The following is a 20,948-nucleotide window of genomic DNA, read 5'->3' on the forward strand; positions in this document are numbered from 1 at the left end:
CTTAGCTAGATGGACCGAGGGTCTGATTCAGTATAAGGCAGCTTCCTATCTTCCTGTGTTGTGCATTTTTACTTGCAAGTAAAGTCCACTGAATTTAAGGCCAACTTGTTAATTTTGTCCAGACTGTAGTCATCATCATCATTTTTTTTTTAATTGCACTGTTCTAGGAATTGCTACCAGCCATCTTTTTCTGGTGACTATCACAGCCTAGGGTTTTAATGTTCCTTTGGCTTCAGCTGCCAAGCTAGTAATTATACTCCACAGACAGAAGAGGCAAGAGTCCATTCTTATTCAAACCATCACCTTTAAATGACTGGATAAAACACTTGAGTCATGAACAGGCATTTACTTATTAATCAGTATGCTGCATCATGTAGTAATAACAGCTCACCGTCAATTCCTAGACTATTAAAACAACCTAGCACTCTTGCACCTCAGTTTCTTGGTCAGCTGCTGGGTAAGGTTCATCCTCTTCCTTGGGCTCTTCCCAGGTCAATCTGTGGATGGGCTGGTCTCACGACTCCTCCCAGAGCCAGAGGAGGAGGGGGGAGTTCACTGGGGTTGAATCCTTGTCTGTAAGAGATTCACAGTAGGCTGCCACCATGCAGTTTGTTTGTTTTGGTGTAGGAAAACCCACTCTCCATATTAGGTTCCTAGGGGTGGGGGTGGGTCTCATACAAGTGGCAAGACCCTCCCAAAAAGGCCTGAGCAATCCTAGGCCTCCAAAGGCATGTGACCAACCCCTGCTAACTTGGCAAAGAGGCGCCTTTTAACGTGGTGATCCTCTTTATTGAGCAGGGGGAGAGCAACTGGTCCTCTCCACCCCCAGCACAGCATCCCTCCAGTGGCTGTTGATGGTGTCTGTCTTATGTTTCTTTTTAGACTGTGAGCCCTGTTGGGACAGGGATCCGTCTTATTTGTTTGTTGTTTCTCTGTGTAAACTGCCCTGAGCCATTTTTGGAAGGGCGGTCTTGAAATTGAATGAATGAATGAATGAATGAATGATGTGACTATGGCAGACCCCAAATGAAGAGTAGCACCCTTCAGCAACAAGGGTTTATTATCAGATTAAAAGAACAAGGTAGGCAATAAGAACAATTGTCTTTTCATTGAAACAGATTGCAAGGCAGAGCTTTCATTAACCTTGCAACGCAGATTCCAAGCAACCAGTAGAGCAAATGCATGTAACTGGACTGGTCCTAACCTGTTGCACACTGGCTGCAGCCTTCCCATCTCCCCAGCAGCTCTTAGCCTGGGTGCTTCCTCAGGGCCTTCCGGAGACAGGAAGAACTAAGAGGACAAAGCTTTCTCTTCTTCAGTAGGTGGCCCTGTGGGTAGTTCCCACCCAGTCCTCAGGATTGGTCCCTTCTGTTTTGAATTTCCGGGGGGGTTTCCCCCCCCTTATTCGGAAAGGCCTAGCCTGCCAGCAGTTGCTCTGAGCGAGGCTCAGTCCACTTCCCCCGAATCTCTCCTTCCATTTCTACAGCTGGTTTGGACAACAGACTCATGCATAGGGGGAGTGTGTTCTGCTGCCTCGGCCAGGTGTGCACTTGGTCTAATTGCAGGGTGGATTACTCGAATCGTCCCCTTTGTGTTGCACCGAGGTGTTGGTGTTCTGGGTGGTTGGGGGAGAGCTATGCAGTCATGTTTATTCCCCATAGGCTGGGTGGGCATATCGCCTGAATTAGCTTCAGGTCTTATTAGTCATGATCTAATGAGGATTAGGGGATGGAGCTGCTCTGGGAAGAGCATCTAGGTTCCAAGTTCCCTCCCTGGCAGCATCTCCAAGATAGGGCTGAGAGAGATTCCTGCCTGCAACCTTGGAGAAGCCGCTGCCAGTCTATGTAGAGACAATACTGAGCTAGATGGACCTATGGTCTGATTCCGTACATGGCAGCTTCCTACGTTCCTAATGCAGGAATGTGCAACCTTAGCTGCCTAGCTGTTGCTGAACTACAACTCCCATCTTACTGTGGCTGGGAATGATGGGAGTTGTAGTTTAGCAGCAGCTGGAGAGCTGAGGTTGCCTACCCTTGGTCTATTGTGTACCCTTGGCCTCTATGTTCAAAGGCAGTTTTGCTAAATATATGCACATAACTCCTGTGCAGCTAGATGTTTGTGTGACATGGCCCCTGTGTGTGCACTGGGCCATTTTAACCACACCAGGGAGAACAACTCTCTCGCTTTGAAGGTGATGGTGGAGCCCCTGTGGTAGTGGTTTCCAGACTATGATCTGGGTTTTCTCAAAAGCTTTTTGTGGCTGTTCAGCAGTGAGATCAGTAGTAGCAGCCTAGCTTGCCTGCTGCCTCCAATATTCTCCCTGTGAGGTACAGGGTGCTATCAGGTGAAGTTGCGATGAGGTCCAGCAAGTCGATGCAGCTGTTTGCATGAATTGAGAAGTTCCTTAGAATCCCCTGCAAAGTGTAGCCATTATCTGCCTGGCAAAAGTTTTATTCATATTCATGTAAACAGGCACAGTTATTCATACATTATGCTGAACACAGGTACAGCAGTCCATTTCCTATCTGTACGCGGCCTCTGTGGGGTCTGTATCCAGGTTCACTTTTTAAATGAATGCAGGTACTGTCATTCACACAAACATGCACAAACATCTGAATGCAGGCAAAGCATAGCCCTATTCAGACATTATGTTGTACCTGCATTCAAATGTCTGTACACAAGTACGTGTTTTTGAGTGAATGACTAAATCTGCCTTCATTTAAAAAGTTAACCTGGTACAGACCCCCTGAAATGCAGGTTTCAGATCGAAAGTACACTTCTGTATCTGTGTTCCCCATAACATATGAGTAACTGTACCTTGTATTGTGTACATTGTACACTCATTTGCAAGTGTTGAACAGAAATCCATCCAGATGTTCAATAAAAGATGCTGTGCTCACAGTGTCTAAGATGAGGCTAACTGAGCAAAGAGGCACCTTTTTAAAGTGGTGATTTTCTTTATTAGTGGGAGAGCAACTGGCCCTATCCACCCCCAGCACAGCATCTCTCCAGTGGCTGTTGCTCGTGTCTATTTTATGTTTCCTTTTTAGATTGTGAGCCTTCTGGGGACAGGGAGCCATTTCATTTATTTATTTATGTATTTATTATTTCTCTATGTAAACTGCTTTGGGAACTTTTGTTGAAAAGTGGTATATCAGTAGTAGTAATAGTAGTAGATAGCCACCTAATGGCACAGTGGGAAATGTCTATTACTAGCAAGCCAGAAGTTGCCAGTTCGAATCCCTGCTGGTATGTTTCCCAGACTGTGGGAGAGCCTATATTGGGCAGCAGCGATCTAGGAAGATGCTGAAAGGTGTCATCTCACATTGTGCGGGAGATGGCAATGGTCAACCCTTCCTGTATTCTACCAAAGACAACCACAGGGCTCTGTGGGCGCCAGGAGTCGACAGCGATTCGACAGCACAACCTTACCTTTACCTTGGCCACATTAGTGTGCCCGGCTCTACCCTCTCAGGAACGTTCAGGCTGTATATGGAGGCAAAGAGACCTGGTTTAAAGATGATGCTGGGTGCCTGGAATCCAGCACCACATCTTCTGTGCGAGCCTGACAGGTTTTCAAAATCTGGGCTCGGTTTATTTGGGTGTGGAGTACATTAGGACACTTGCTTTGGGAATGTTAAAGAAAGTATGCACTGTTAGGAAAATACCTTCTGAGCATTCGGTTCTTCCTTTTTTCTTTCTCCCTGCTTTGATGGTTGTCCCCGGGGCAGCCCAAGTAATTTTAAAAGGACCTGACAGACGGATGAGGAAGCCTGTTCAGCCTTTGTTCTTGAGTTAACCTTGCCGTCAACCTCTGAGGCATCTGGAGGTCACGGGCACTGCAAGTAATTGTCTGCTAGCTGCCTGCTGAGAGATCAAGCTCTCCTCCCCCTTCCATTCAGTTGCTAAAGGGAAAGTTAGTTTGGTCTTGCAAAGGAAACCATTTTCCAGCCGGATTGCTTTTCCTCCTCTTTCCCTTGAATGCCTGCACCATGTAAAGCTTGTCTCCTTGTTGTTTCTGTCTTCAAGGTCTCCGTCTTGATTTCTTGACCAATCCCGTGGATGGATTTCTCCGACACCTCGTTCCCCCCATTCAAGGATAGCCGAGGCCTGGCCTCAGGCCGGGCCGTGGGATTTACCAAACCACCCAAAGATTCCAGAGAATGTAGACAAAATGCCTTTGCGGGGAGGAAGCAGATTGTTGGCATTTCCTGCGCTCTCCCCCCCCCCCCCCCCCCGAATCATCCTGATGTGCATACGGAGATATTTTTGATGCTGAAGATGGATTATTCTCTCATCGCCACTGGAATAGGTGTCCTAGTGAAATTTCGCCATGGAAATAAAATGGCCATCAGTAATATGAAAACAAGACCATCCCCCTGCAAAAAATGCTTTCCCATGGAGTTCACATACATTGCACAGGTATGTATTCAGTTACTGAATGCACAAATCAGCTTAAAGTTTTGTGAAATTTACAGTAGACGGCGTCTCTTCCATAAAGCAAGTGTACCCTGGATTGGTGCATATGGGATGGTTCTGAACTTTTCGCCACGGTTAAGGGAGTGCAGCACACAGAAAATGTTTCCTCCCCTCTCCTGTGTACATTCCTTCTGCTAGAAAGCTCTCCCAAGGATGCTGCAGGGGAGGGGTAACCTGAGGCTCTCCAGCTGTTGTTTGGATTGCAACTTGCCTCATCCCCAGCTGCTAGGGACGAGGGGGACTGGGAGTTGCAGTCCAAACAGCTGGAGAGCCTCGGATTGGCCACCCTGGTGTAGAGGGACGAGTGGCCACAGAGCGAGGGTGCAGAGCAGTGTTCCCTGTCCCAGGGATTCCCAGGTGTTGACTGCAACTCCCATCTTCCCCAGCCAAAGGCCATCACAACCGGGGTTGATGGGAGTTGTAGTCAACAACATCTGGGGATTACTGTTAATCTCGGGTCCACGGCAGAGGGCAGCCTGTGGCCCCGGAAGCCCTGAAAAGTCAGAAGGTCATTATGTAGGCAGTTGTGCTGTTGGCAAGACCAGAAAATCATGTGATAGGCAGCAGTGTTGGGTGGGAGGCCTCCTGAAAGGTTTTGGTTGAACCCAGTAGGTTTGGTTTTTTAATACTGCACTCTTTGGGCAGTCACCCTTTCACATGATGTGGGGTCACTTCCTGGTGCATTCTGGAGGTCGGGGGAATGGAGTTGGCCACTGGTGACCATGCCCGTGCTTCAGTCACTGCTCGAACAGATGCTGCCTATAGTGGCATGGTGTAAAAGACAACTTTAAAGGGAATAAAGAAGCCTACCACTCACCTGGACATGACTCCTGGTCATCATTATTGGCTTAATACGCACTCTGGTGTAGGAACCCCTCCGCTTCATTAACCATTCTGGCCGACATGCTGCGCAGTTCTAAGATCTTCAGAAGAACTTGCCGCGCTGTTGCAGCAGTCCCAAAGATAGAGGTACCTCTGTAGAGACGGAGTAGTAGTGCTAGCAGCATTAGCGCACTTTCCCCATTTGCAACAGTGGAAAGAAATGGGGTAATACTCATCACACTACAGCCCATTCTCTACAGCCAGTTCTGTTGCAGCAGGGTTACAAGTTCCTCAGAAGATGTTAGAACTGCGTGTCATGTCGATGACTAATGTTGCATCCTGGCAGAAGATGCAGGCTGATGCCATTTTGAGAAAGGTGCGCTCTGTCTGTCTTGTTTCCAGTATCAAAAGAGGCTTATCAGTTCTTGCGGTAAGGTATACTCAGGTCTTTCTCTGCCAGAATTAAATGGTGGTGCAGGACATTCCTGTATATGCAGCCTATCCAAGTCACTCATCAGATATTACAAACTGTGTTGTTTGTAGGTTCTGGCTATCATATTTCCTGTGTGTGCGTGCACACATACACATGTTCAACAAGCATTTTCATTCTGGGTTTTTGTCTTGTTTGAAAGCATCTACAGACTCCTGTCCCTGACTGATAAGGTACTGGTGCTGTAGTAAAGTGCTGTATAACGTCTTTTACTCATGCTGTAGTACATAAGGTCTCCATATCCTGGTTTGTATCTATGTTGTTTGAATGAAGAAGAGGCCAAATCCCATTCTGAGCTCTCTTTAGCCCTGTTCTCACATTGTCTCTGGGGTGAGGAAATGCATGTACAAGGGTAGGGGTGCTGGGGTTGTGATGGTAGACCCTTTCTCCAGTTTGTGCATGTTCGGTTGGATGTTCACATATGTAGGGATGCTCTCACACCCCTTGCAGTCCTGGGAATGCAGGCTTCCCAGTCCACATGTTGCATCTGTACAGCAAGCATCCATTTAACTTGGATGATGCATGTCAGTGACCCCTCTACATGCATTAGCTCATCCTGGATACGGCATGGGAACAGGATTTTTGTGTCCGCATTTCAAAGATGCAGGGTTAATTTTAGGATTATGGCAATAGTAGAGGAGTCTGGGTGCATGCTAGGGTCAATAATTCATACCATTGCATGGATGGGTGAGGAGTGGGGAATGCTACGTAAGAACAGCCCTGCTGGATCAGTCCCAAGGCTTATCTAGTTGAGCATCCTCTTTCACACAGTGACCCACTATATGCCTCTGAGAAGCCCACAGGCAAGAGCTGAGGGCATGCCCTCCTGCTGTTGCTCCCCTGCAACTGGTATTGAGAGGCATCTTGCCTCTTAGGCTGGAGGTGACCTCTAGCCCTCAGACTAGTAGCCATTGATAGACTTGTCCTCTATGAATTTATTTAAGCCTTTCTTAAAGCCATCCAGGCTGGTGGTTGTCACCACGTTGTGTGGCAGATAATTCCATAGATCAATTATTCTTTGGGTGAAAAAGTACTTCCTTTTGTCAGTCCTAAACTTCTTGGCAATCAGTTTCATGGGATGATCTCTGATTCTAGTTTTATGCGAGAGGGATAAAAATTTCCATCTCTTCATTCTCTCCACACCATGCATGATTTTATAGACGTTTGTCATGTTGCCCCTCAGTCGTCTTTTTTTCTAAGCTAAAACTCCCCAAGTGTTGTAGCCTTGCCTTGTAAGGAAGGTGCTCTAGGCCCCTGATCGTCTTGGTTGCCCTCTTCTGCACTTTCTCCAGATCTATAATGTTCTTTTTGAGGTATGGTGACCAGAACTGTAAACAGTACTCCAAATGTGGCCACACTATAGATTTGTATAAGGGCATCATCATCATCATCATCATCATCATCATTATTAATTTTTTATATTTATATCCCGCTCTTCCTCCAAGGAGCCCAGAGCGGTGTACTACATACTTGAGTGACTGGCCCAGAGTCACCCAGCTAGTTTTATGGCTGAATGGGGATTTGAACTCAGGTCTCCCCGGTCCTGGTCCAGCACTCTAACCACTACATCATGCTGGCTCTCTTTGATATTAGCAGTTTTATTTTTGATCCCCTTCCTAATGATTCCAAGCATGGAATTTGGCCTTATCCACAGCTGAGTCAACATATTCGATGAGCTGTCCACCACGACCCCAAGATCTCTCTCCTGGTCAGTCACCAACAGCTCAGACCATCAGCAAATATGTGAAGTTGTGTGTGTGTGGGGTGTGTGTGTGTGTGTGTGTGTGTGTGTGTTCCTCAATATGCATCACTTAACACTTGCTAACATTGAACCACATCTGCCATTTAGTTGATCACTCCCCCAGTTTGGAGGATTCCTTTTGGAGCTCCTTGTGATATGTTTTGGATTCCACTACCCTAAATAGTTTGGTGTCACCAGCAAATTTGGCCACCTTACTGCTTACCCCAACTTCTTGTTCATTCAAGAATAAATTAAAAGCACTGGTCTCAGTATGGATCCCTGGGGGACTCCACTTCTTAAAGGTAAAGTGTGCTGTTGAGTTGGTTTTGACTCCTGGCGACCACAGAGCCATGTGGTTCTCTTTGGAGGAATACAGGAGGGGTTTTCCATTGCCTCCTCCCATGCAGTATGAGATGATGCCTTTCAGCATCTTCCTATATCACTGCTACCCAGTATAGTCCCTCCATTTATAAACTGTGCATTTATACCTACCCTCTGTTTCCTGTTCTTCAACTAGTTACCTGGGAATGTTGGCAGAGTGCAGAAATGTTCTTGTGATGAGTAACACCCATAACTTGCATAGAGTAAGGCTAATCCTGTTAACTCCCAGCACAGACAAACACGAACATTATATGTTTGTCAGAGCCCCCAAATACTACTTAGGTTGCAATCCTACGACTTCTTGCTAAGGAGAAAATCCCATTGAACTTGATGGGCTTTAGTTTAGAGTAAACAAGTTTCGGATTGTGCTGGTTAACCACAAACAAAGTGGTTAGCCACAAATGCCATTAATATATGCATTAATTTGTTGAAAGGCAAAATCAACAGCTATGTTGAGATAAAAAGGCGCCCCATCCCGCCTGCCCAAATCAAAGTTATCTTAATACTGTCTAGGCATTGTTTTTCCTTGGTTATCTGGAAATTGATCTAGAATGGAGGTTGTCACAGACTTTAATAGCTTTACATATTATCCAGCAATGCCAGTTATCCCTTGGCCAAGATCTTTCCATAATGTCTATTTGTTAAAAAGGTCATCTATCTATCTATCTGTGTCTGTCTATCTATCTATCTATCTATCTATCTATCTATCTATCTATCTATCTATCTATCATATTTTTATACCACCTGATATATATCTCTCTAGGCGGTGTACAAAATTTAAAATATTTAAAAGTCACAAATTAAAATACATGACAATAAGAACAATAGAATACAATAATTAAAACAGGTTTTTTAATTATTAAAACTATTAAAATTATTTATTTATTTGTCAGATTTGTACACCGCCCCAAACTTTCATCTCTGGATGGTTAACAACAATATAAAGCAAGTGAAAACATACACAAAAATCTTAAAAACAATTAAGACAATCTAAAAACAGGTTAAAAACTTAAACATCTAAAAAGCTAGAAAAGCTTGGCTGAAGAGGTGGGTAATAATTTTGAAGTAATAATTGAAAGTTTCCTTGTTTGCAGGCTTGGCTGGTTCTATTGCTTCCTTAATCAATTACAGCTGGGGGATATAGCCCCATAAGTCCTATTTTATCAATATCCCCACCCCAACCACATATCCATTATAGTGAAACTGTGTCATTTCACTGTACTTGAAAGGTGGGGGGGGGGAGGAAAGGAACAAGTTCATCCACTCCCTCCCTTTCCTCTGCTCATGAGGGCCCTTCAACCCTCTAGGATGTATTTTCAGGGGACTTAAGGCAGTAACTTGCCTAGGGAGCAAGAAGTTGCTGGTTCAAATCCCCACTGGTATATTATGGGAAACACCTATATCGGGCAGCAGCGGTATAGGGAGATGCTGAAAGGCATCATCTCACACTGCGTGGGAGGAGGCAATGGTAAACCCTTCCTTTATTCTATGAAAGACAACCACAGGGCTCTGTGGTTGCCAGGAGTTGACACCAATTCGACGGCACAACTTTACCTTCAAGGGCTGCAGAGGGTTGTGGGGGCAATAAGTGAAAATGGCTTCTCCCTCCCTTTGCTCAAGCAGAGTGTCTTCTGCTAATGGAATTACTGGGCAAGAATGCTACCTGTTTTGAAAATCCAGTTATCCAAACCTTTTGCGCGCTCACTTTCGCAGAACTGTTTTTATAATGCATAACAGACCAAGAAACCGATGAAACTCCACGTTTGTTGGTTGCAGCGAGAAGGTTCAGATTACATCTGCATCAATATTTATTTATTTATTTATTTATTTATTTATTTATTTGATTTATATACCGCCCTTCCGAAATGGCTCAGGGTGGTTTACAATTAAAACAGAAAACATTAAAAACAATTAAAACAGAGATACAAATATAAATACCAATTTAAAACAACTTAAAAAACAATTAAACTATCAAAACAATTAAAACCCTGAAAACCAGGTATTAAAACAATTAAAACTGATTAAAAACCCTTAAAGGCCAGGCCAAACAAATAGGTTTTAAGGGCTCTCTTGAAGGACAGCAAAGAATCAAGAGTGCATTCTACAGTCCAGGAGCAGCTACAGAGAAGGCCCGCCTCTGAGTCGTCGCCAAACGAACCAGTGACAACTGGAGATGGACCTCCCCAGATGACCTTAACGTGCGGTGGGGATCATGTAAAAGAAGGCGCTCTCTAAGATATCTTGGACCCAAGCCGTTAAGGGCTTTAAATAACCAGCACTTTGTATTTTGCCTGGAAACATATTGGCAGCCAGTGTAACTGTTTTAAAACAGGCATCATATGGTCTCTCCGGGTTGCCCCAGAGACCAATCTGGCTGCCGCATTCTGAACTAACTGAAGTTTCCGGACTACGTACAAAGGCAGCCCCACGTAGAGCGCATTGCAATAGTCAAAACCTCCTCACTCATCCTTGCCTCTTTTATCAGGCTTTGCTTTTTATAACTGTATCACATCCATTATTCTTTTCTATGATATATAGACACGTTCATTCATTCCCCTTGAGTACCTTTTTGTCATTCTGTGTTGTAGCAAGATGGGTTCCACATGTTCATAAGGAAGAAGCTCTCCCCCCACCCTGCAAACTATGAACAAATCTGGAAGATGTTGGATTCATGTTTATGCAGTTAAGAAAAGTGCATATTTTTCTCTGTTGCCTGCAGTAATCTGTGCTGTATGAGTAATGCTGGGAAATTCCATCTCAGTTAGGATGCTTCTGTACATTTGCTGGGATTTTTTTTTTTTTTAAATCATTGTAACTTTATCACTTCCTCTGTTTTGGAATTTCGGCTCTCATTGTTCAACCCAGGAGGACTGTAGCTCCTGGAATTTGCCCTCCTGGAATTTGCCCTCTGTCAGGAAGCTGTTGGATTTTTAACTGTTGAGGTAGCTCTGCCGACTCATTGTGAGCTGTCCATTTGGCTCTTCTGCGGGGTCATGCAGAGGGCTGCGATTATGGGAGGAGAGCTGGTCTTGTGGGAGCAAGCAGGAATTGTCCACTCTGCTCAGCAGGGTCCACCCTGGTTTGCATTTGAATGGGAGACTACATGTGTGAGCACTGCAAGATCTTCCCCTCAGGGGATGGGGCCACTCTGGGAAGAGCAGAAGGTTCCAAGTTCCCTCCCTGCCTTCTCCATGATAGGGCTGAGAGAGACTCCTGCCTGCAACCTTGGAGAAGCCGCTGCCAGTCAGTGCAGAGTAGACAATACTGAGCTAGATGGACCTATGGTCTGACTCTGTATAAGGTAGCTTCGTATGCTCATATGTCATACCTGCTTTGCTGCTGCTCCTCATTCATCAAGGGTCTGCAGATTTTTTAATAATAACAACAACAACAACAACAACAACAACAACAACATTTTCTATCTCGCTTTTTCTCCAAGGAGCCCAGAGTGGTGTACTACATACTTAGCTTTCTCCTCACAACAACCTTGTGAAGTAGGTTAGGCTGAGGGAGAAGTGATTTATCCACAGTCACCCAGCTAGTATCGTGGCTGAATGGGGATTAGAACTCGGGTCTCCCCGGTCCTATTCCAGAACTCTAACCACTACACCACGCTGGCTCCCCGCTGATTTAGTATGGCTGTGTTAGGGTTAGTGATCCTGTTAGGGGTTAGTGATCCTGTTAGTGATCCCGTTAGGGTTAGTGATCCTGTCGCGCCCCAAGTCCTGACCGTGGGGATGTCCTGGCCTTTGAGAAGCAGCAAGTGCTTTGGCTTGGGCCCTGGGTCCTTAAGAGAATGTCTTCTTCATCATGAATCCCACCGCCCATTGAGGTCATCAGGAGAAGTCCATCTGCAGTTGCCACCGGCTCGTCTTGTGGTACTCGGGCTGGGCCTTCTCCGCTGCCGCTCCAAAGCTTTGGAACATGCTCCCTGCTGAAATAAGAGCCTCCCCATCTCTGACAACTCAAAAAAAGTCTTCATGTCTGTTCACCCAGGCTTTTAACTAAATATTTATGTATTTGTTTATTTTATTTCATTTCTATACCGCCCTTCAAAAATGGTTTAGGGCAGTTTACACAGATAATAAATAAATAAGATGGATCCTTGTCCCCAAAGGGCTCACAGTCTAAAAAGAAACACAAGACAGACACCAGCAACAGTCACTGGAGGTCCTGTGCTGGGGGTGGATAGGGCCAGTTACTCTCCCCCTGCTAGATAGCCCGCTCTGGGCTCCTTAGAGGAAGAGCAGGATACAATTAAAAAAAAAAAAAAAAAAAAAGATAGAGTCTCAGCACGTTAAAAGATACCTCTCCAGCAGTTCTTGGACCACAGCTGCTATCATCCCCAATGTGGGTGGGAATGTTGGGAGTTGTAGTCCATCAGGAGGTCTGGGGTTGTGCAGCCCTGGTATAGGGGGAGCCAGGGGCGCATTCTTGGCCTGGGGTGGCTATTGCTCTTACAATAAAGTCCTAGTGGCAACCAGTTGTTCCCTGTAACAGGCATTCCCAGATGCTGTTGACTACAGCTCCCAGCACCCCCAGTTGCAGTGACCTTTGGCTGGGGATTATGGGAGTTGTAGTCAGCATCGTTTGGGAATGCCTGTTACAGGGAACGTTAGTGGCCGTCTGTCTCTTGGGGACTTTGGGATACAGAGAGGCAGGGAGGAGTGGTGACGTCCACCAACGCTGTGCCCCTCCAGTACATAAACTAAGCTCAGTGGTTTAGAGAAGGATCTGGGACAGGGTCCCAGTCTCAGAGAGAGCCCATTGCCTGGGTATAGACTCTGTGCGGCTCAGATAATAGAATTCTAGAGTAGGAAGGGGTCCTAGAGGTCTTCTATCCAGCCCCTGCTCAGTGCAGAAAAATGCTACAGCCTCCTTAACATATGGCCATCCAGCTTATGGTCTAAAAACGCACACCCCAGTGAAGGAGAGTCCACCACTTCCTAAGGCAGGCAGTTCCACTGTCGATCAGGCTCTTACGGTCAAAATATGAATAGAATCCTAGAATGCTCGAGTTGGAAGTCTTCTATTCCAACCCCTTTCTGGCTCAGGAAAGGACTACGGCACCCCTGACAGACAGGCTGTCCAGCCGGCTTTAAAAAACCCAGGCGAAGAAGAGTCCATCACCGCACGAGGCACTACCGGGACAGGCCTTTTCAGCCGGTGTGCTCACAGAACCGCAGAATGTGGGAGTCTGACTGAATGTGCATAGAGTGCGCCGCCCCCCGCCCCCCCCCCATTGGTGTGTGTTCGCTCACTTTGGCTCCGTCACGAGGACGGGGCTTGTGTGAACGTGGCCTTGATGTGTCAACAGGAATGCAGACTGCTGTGGCGTTAAAATGAATGGCCAACGTTGGAAGAGGTCAGTTGTGGCTTTTCCCGGTGTTCCGTTGGCCAGTGTGCTGTGGCTGTCTTCTGGCAACGCTCTCTTCCAGAAGTGTCTGGGCCGGCTTTGAAAGCAGTGGTCGGCGTTGGGGCTGGGGCCAGGACACTCTCCATCTCGTCAGATTCTATTACTCAGCAGTCTCTAGGCGGATGGTCATTGTGCTCAATTACACATTTGGGTTTGGGGTTTTTTTTAAAAAATGCGCAGGCCAAAGACGTGTTTCCAGAAAAGAGTTTTTTAAAGGGGAAAACACACACACACCCCATCTCTGGAGAGCCAAGGAAATAAAAGTATTTGAAAGGGTTGGCTTTTCCCGTTTCTGTGCAAGTCAGATTATGGTTTTTTTGTGGGTTTTTTTAGGCATCTGTAATAAGCGGCTTTTTCTGTACAGAAGATCAGAGGCTCTGTGTGTCATGGGCAATCTTGGTTTTGATGAAAGCGGCTGTCATTATTTCCAGCATCCGATGTGGTTTAGCATTCTCTTTAATCTCTTCCAGTGTTGTCATTTGACTTGGGTGCGTGTGTGTGTTTGTGTGAACTGTACATGCGCATGCACTTCTGCGCATACATGGGCACAAAATACCATATTTACCTGAATAGAAGACAACTGGATTTAACATGACGCCCACCTTAGGTGGCGCAGTGGGGAAATGCTTGACTAACAAGCAGAAGGTTGCCACCTTGAATCCCCACTGCTACTATATCGGGCAGCAGCAATATAGGAAGATGCTGAAAGGCATCATCTCATACTGTGTGGGAGAAGGCAATGGTAAACCCCTCCTGTATTTTACCAAAGAAAACCACAGGGCTCTGTGGGCGCCAGGAGTTGAAATTGACTTGATGGCACACTATACCTTTACAGGTTGTAACGGTATTTACCTGAAAGGAAGAAGACTGAATTAAAGAGTCCTCCCTGATTTCTAGCATCACAGAACTTGGAAAAAAACTAGTCTAGGATTCAGGTAAATATAATAGAAGGCTGGACAAAAAGAGGGGGAGAAACTCAAAATCTGCTGCTCAGCATCACCTTTTTATGGTCCCTCGCTGTGCACAGCTGAAAACCTATTCTCAAATTACAGGGACTGGTTTAGCAGAATCTCTACTGTGTATGCATTTCTGCCTTCCTCAGCCCATCCTTCAAACATTATATGCAAAGGAATAGCTGTGGTGGATAAATTGAGCCTCCACATTCATGAGTAGTCTACCTTTAGTACTAGATATGCCAGGCAGGTAATGTGGTGGCCATCATTGGTTTTATACCCTTTTGGTGAGATTGTAGAACTTTTGGCTATTTCTGTGTGGCTATGATCCACGCTTTGGGGAACATTACATGTTCTACAGACCTGTTAAACTCAAAACTTGCTGAGATTTGCTCTCCCCAGTTTCAGCCAAATCTCTCTCTCTCTATTTCTCCTGGGTGTGCCTTCGAATGTTTGCCCCGGCGCCCCAGCTGATTGGCTGGTTGCCGGGCGGCACACCCAGGAGACCAGAGGCGTGGGGGGGGGGCATGGCCGAGGAGGCCAGAGGAGGCAGGGGGCCCGGCTGCGGGGCAAGCGGCAGCGGTGGGCCCAGCGGCCGCGCAGGCAAGTGGTGGTGGGCCCAGCAGCCACGCAGGCAAGTGGCATTGGGCGGCCGCGTAGGCAAGTGTCGGCGTTGGCGGGCATGGCCGGGGAGGCCAGAGATGGCAGGGGGCCCGGCTGTGGGGGCAAGCGGCCCCAGCGGCCATGGAGGCAAGCAGCCACGCCGGGCGAAATGGCAGGCCGGGCCGCTGTGAGGCAGAGCACCGCTGGCTCGACTCGGCAGCGGCAAGGCCTGCTGCAGCAATAAGGTGGAGAGGCCGGGTCCCGCCTGCAGTAAGCCAGAGGACCCGGGCTGGGGCGAGAGAGAGCCTCAGGACCCGGCTGCAACGAGACGGCTGTGCCAGAAAAAGAATTTGAAAGGAAAGGCAGAGCACAGGGGTCAGGCCGCACCAGGGAACAAAACTCAAGGGCCTGGCACGGGAATGGGCGGGAGAGAGGGAGCCAGTAGGGAGACACGTGACAGAGGAGACGGTTGACAGGCGCGAGACTCAACATTGGTCACCCACTGTATCGGCTACAGATAGTAGAGATGGAGACCTAGGGACACTTGATGAAACTTGATGAAAATGTACAGATTGACAAAGAAAAAGGGACCATGGTATAGGAAATAAAATGAAAGGGGGCAGAATAAGTGGCGGGGGAGGAAACTGAAGGGCTGCGGGGGGGGGGGAAGCTACGGAAAGCCAAATTCCCCCCTTACCCCCCCCCCCAAGTACTGAGTGGAAAAACATAGGGCCAACAGTAGCCACACTCAACACTAAAAAAACACAACAAAACACCCGAGGGACTTCTAGGACCAACACTGGGGCAAGAGGTAGGGAGGGGGAAGATGTTCTGTGTGATTCCACAGCAGCTGACCAGCCTAACAAAAACATTAAAACAAACGAACAAAAAACTGGGGACTTTTAGAGACAACACTGGGGCAATAGGTGGGGGGGTGGAACCCACAAAACAGCAGGGACAAAAAAACTCCTGACCAAATACGTGAAACACCAACCCCCACACAAAAACATCCAAATACAAAGTGTACAAGTGCACAAAAAGAACTGCAAAAAGACAACAAAGCCACATGGAAAAATAAACAACTGAACAAATAGCCAAATTCTCACAAGAAAACTCCAAGAAGTAAGTAAACTACCACATAGAAGCTCTGTGCGGGTTCAGCTAGTGAGAAATAATGCTTGAAAGTGGATGCTTAAATGTCTGTAGTAGGAACGTAGGAAACTGCCTTACACCAAGTCAGACCATCTAGCTCACTATTGTCTGACTGGCAGCAGCTTCTCCAAGGTTGCAGGCAGGAATCTCTCTCAGCCCTATGTACAAACAACCACTTTGTATATAATTGTGCTTTGGCAACGTACTGTATGCTTTGATAGTTTGTTGGTTCAATAAAAAAATCTTGTCCTAATTTAAAAAAAAAAATCTTGTCCTATCTTGGAGATGCCAGGGAGGGAACTTGGAACCTTCTGCTCTTCCCAGAGTGGCCCCATCCCCTAAGGGGAATATCTTCCAGTGCTCACACATGTAATCTCCCATTCAAATCTAACCAGGGTGGACTCTGCTTAGCAAAGAGGACAAGTCATGCTTGCTACCACAAGACTAGCTCTCCTCCCCAGAGTTGAGCAGTAAAGAAGCAATAAAGGTCTAGATAAATCCTGGGCAAGTGTGAGCATTAAGACATGGGATACAGTGGCTGACATCCTGAACATTGAAGTACAGGTGTGAAGTTCAGCTAACTGAGCTGTACTGCTGGCTCTGGTGGCAATTTTTGACAAACCTCCCCCTATTCCCCAGGAAATTTTCTTTATCACCAAAAAAAACATGTCCCTATGGGTCATGCAGCCCTTAGGGACATATTTTTGGATGGCTTTTGTGGGATGGGGACATATATGCATATTGCAGAGTTTGAGGATGTCGGCATAGTTTAGCAGCAGAGTCTGCTTTGCATGCAGAAGGTCCCAGGTTCAGTCCCTGGGAGCATCTCCAGATAGGGCTGGGAAAGACTCCTCCCTGAAACCTTGGAGAGCTGCTGCTAGTCATTTTAGAGTACTGAACTAGATGAACCAATGGTCTGACTCTGCCTAAGGTAGCTTCATATGTCTCTGTTGTGTGTTGGGCTGTGGAATTTGGCACCGGTTTAAGCTGGGTACATGCAGCTCTGGAGAGTCAGGGATATCTGAGAAGTCAGGTGTGCTGATGTAGTTGGTTCTGGCTGAACTGTTTCTATTTGAGCCACTGCTTTAATCATCTCTGCCCTTGCCTTGGGTACCAGGAAGCTTAGTGACAACAGCCTGCAAAAACCGAGCTTGGTAGTTAAGAGTGAGAGTCTCTTTCTCGCCCTTCAGTGGGTCGTAGGACATAGGCAAAGCATTTTCCTTTCCTCTCCTCCAGTGTGCTGTCTCTGGAACGTTCCACCCTAAGCAAGATGGTCATGAAAAAAACATATTTATAAGGCTGCACAACTGCATTCTTTTTCCTCTGCAAATGTGGACTGTGATTGAGTACAGCCTATTCCTTTGTGGCTTGCTTGAAGAACACGGAAATGTGGCTTCTCATAGACCAAACGTGAAAACAGCCTCACAGCACCTTAAAGACTTCACAGATCCATTCCAGCATAAGGCAAGGCAGGGCAACCAGAAGTTCTCCAGCTGTCAGTGGACCAGCTCCCGTCACCGCTCGCTGCATTGGATCCCCATATGGGGATGATGGGAGTTGTAGTCCAGCAACAGATGGAGAGCTATTGCCCAGCCCCTGGCATAAGGTTCTGCAGACTAAAATCCAGTTAATCAGACTGGACAGTCTTCTTCAGGGGTGAAGCAAATTTAAGTATATTCCATCTATGGATTCCAAATTGTGACATCATTTTTATGGTTAAGCTTTTGGGGGGGGGGGTTATATATGGAGTTTTATCCCATATATAAAAATAAAAATATCTTGTCAAATAAATGGTTTCTATTTACTTACAGTGCTGCTGAAGGGTTTCTATTTACTTACAGTGCTGCTGAAGGCAGTGCTGCTGAAATAGAAACCATTTATTTGGAATCCACAATTTGGAATCCACTCAGAATGCTACATGATGTGACATTTCAGGATTTGTTGGGGTTGTGATTAGGGATGGAAGAATAGATTGCCCCCACCCTCACGACACACTGTTACCTGATCACATTAGGGGAGCTGTGTTGAGATGAATCTCTCCACACAAGTAAGTCATGGAGGAATGGGGGTGTGTGTGCTTACGGCATGCTCATGTCCCAAATTGCCTGGGGGAGGGCTGGTCATAGACAGGGCTGAATTGGCCCAGTGTGGCGGTTTCTGCTGTCCTGCATTGGTAGCGGTCTTTCTTTCCTCTGGAGCACTCAGATGTTGGGGAACCCCAAGTTTGTACGGTATGAGTGAAGAGTACAGTTTACAATGGGCTGGACTGACATATTACTGGACTTGAGGAGATTTGGAAGACCGAGGGTAGTCTTAGAGTGGAAATGTGCTTTCTGTATGCACACAATGTGATAAGTAAGACTGATTTCCTACTGGACTACGTATAGCACACACTTAAATAGAATATAAAATGTGTGGCAGTTCTAGGCAACACCAGTCCATCCTCATTCTGCAACTGGTGTATATTGCCTGCTTAGCATCAATCTGCAATTTTTTGCTGTTTTTCGTAATTGACTCTGAAGCTGCCAGGAGAAGGAGCATCAGAAGTTGCGTTATACTGAGACCATTGACCCATCTCACTCAGTATTCACTGCACTGACTGGTGGCGGCTCTCCATGGTTTCAGATGGGAGTCCTTCCCAGCCCAACCTGGATGTGCTAGGGAGTTAACCGGGAACCTTCTGCATGCAAGCATGTACGGTGCCTATAGAACATCTCCCCCCGCCCCATTTCACATTTTGTTGTATCAATGTGACAGATGCGGATCTATCTATCTATCTATCTATCTATCTATCTATCTATCTATCTATCTATCTATCTATCTAACATATTTTTGTACTGCCCAAAACTTCCGTCTCTGGGCAGTTTACAACAAGATAAAAACACAAAAACATTAGTTAAAAACAAAAATGAGAAATTTAAAACACAACAATTAAAATTTTTTTAAAACAACATTAAAAATAATCAAAACAGTATCTGTTAAAAACCTGGGTGAACAGATGCGTCTTTAAAGACCTTTTAAAACTTGTCAGAGATGGGGAGGCTTTTATTTCAGCAGGGAGCGCATTCCAAAGCCTCAGGGCCGCAACAGAGAAGGACAGTCCCTGAGCCGGTGGCAAATGCAGAATAGTAATAGCAATAGCAATAGCACTTACATTTATATACTGCTTTATAGCTGGAGCTCTCTAAGCGGTTTACAAAGATTTTAGCATATTGCCCCCAACATTCTGGGTACTCATTTTACCGACCTCGGAAGGATGGAAGGCTGAGTCAACCTTGAGCCCCTGGTCAGGATCGAACTTGTAACCTTCTGGTTACAGGGCGGCAGTTTTACCACTGCACCACCAGGGGCTCTTACTTAGAAGGACCTCTCCTGATGATCTCAATGGGCGGTGGGGTTCATAACGAATGCGGTGTTATTCTACTCATCAACATGCCACACTCCGCACCTTTCAGAGGAAACAAAAGGCGTTTATTGTGGGGGGTAAAAGCATAAATCCCAAATACAGAACTGAGATGTAACAATCAGATTGGTCTCCACCAGTGTTCTCTCTAGTTTTTTTCCATCTGTGTGCAGAATGAGTTTTCTTCTGGGTGGAGGTATCAAGGCAGTGTGTGCAGACATGTATTCAGAGTAGGACCTTCCAGATTCAGCCTGATTGGGATCTACAATTAACTGAGTGGATATAAAAAAACGTGAGCGTGCACACATACGCATGCCTTAGAGGGGTCTCCACGCCCCTGGGTCAGTACTCGGTGGAAGCACCTTTGGTAGCATTTGCAGCTGTCAGTCTTTTGGGGACTTGCTCACCACCAACTTTGCTTGCTCTCCACCAACTTTGCACACTTAGATTTGTCAATATTGGACCATTCTTCTTTGAAGAACTGCTTATGCTCTAGATCAGGGATTGTCAACGTTGGGTCCCCAGATGTTATTGGACTTCAACTCCCATAATCCCCAGGCCCAGTGGCCTTTGGCTGGGAATTATGGGAGTTGAAGTCCAATAACATCTGGGGACCCAACATTGAGAATCCCTGCTCTAGATGTCATCCACTCAGCTCCCCATCCCCTGAGGGGAATATCTTGTAGTGCTCATACTTCCAGTCTCCCATTCATATGCAACCAGGGCAGACCTTGCTTAGCAAAGGGGACAAGTCATGCTTGCTCCCACCTAATTGCTCAGCGGGGAAATGACTTGACTAGCAAGCCAGAAGTTGCCAGTTCGCATTCCTGCTGGTATGTTTCCCAGACTATGGGAGACACCTATATTGGGCAGCAGCAATCTAGGAAGATGCTGAAAGGCATCATCTCATACTGTGAAGGAGATGGCAATGGCAAACTCCTCCTGTGTTTTACCAAAGACAACCACAGGGCTCTGTGACACCGACTTGACAGCACACTTTACCTTACCACAAGGCCAGCTCTCTTCCCCAGTAACCTGGATGGAGAGGTTGAGCAAGGGTAGGAGGCAGCTCTCTCTTGTCTTCTGTCTTTGCCAGGCACGGCAGTCGCTCAGAACCTTGGGATTCTTCCATTCTGAGCCTCGCCAGCCAAGATACAGGACATTAAACAAGCAGCCAGCTCTGTATAAATATTTAGCTCCCACTGTTTTAAAAAGGGCACAGTGCAGCAGACAAAACACATGAATTGTCACCAGTGTTTGTGCAGGCTCTCTTCTGCTTCAGCAGTGAATTGCAGGATCACCCTGAGAGGTTGGGGCGTAGTTCTTGAACAGTAGTCTCCACGGTAAAGGAGATGTTCCCTGTTCCAAGTACCTGCCACTTCCTTGGGTATGGAGGAAGAAATTTAGGCTCCCCCCCCCCCAGCCTTGGGAGCGTTTTAAATTGTTATCTTGTTTTGGAAACATCTTTTGGATTTGAGCCTGATCTAATAAGGCAGCTGTGGCCAACC

At 46.5% G+C, this 20,948-nt stretch overlaps 1 long non-coding RNA gene across 2 annotated transcripts in view; it reads left to right on the forward strand.

Annotated features, from left to right (window-relative positions):
- LOC128324953 (uncharacterized) overlaps positions 1–20,948 on the forward strand; it is a 180,500-nt gene that overhangs the window by 65,246 nt on the left and 94,306 nt on the right. For both annotated transcript variants that reach the window (XR_008307179.1, XR_008307180.1), the window contains exon 2: positions 4,030–4,422. This is a non-coding gene — a long non-coding RNA (uncharacterized LOC128324953). The remainder of the gene's footprint in view (positions 1–4,029; positions 4,423–20,948) is intronic.

This window comes from Hemicordylus capensis, chromosome 4 (assembly GCF_027244095.1).
Source record: "Hemicordylus capensis ecotype Gifberg chromosome 4, rHemCap1.1.pri, whole genome shotgun sequence".
NCBI lineage: Eukaryota > Metazoa > Chordata > Lepidosauria > Squamata > Cordylidae > Hemicordylus > Hemicordylus capensis.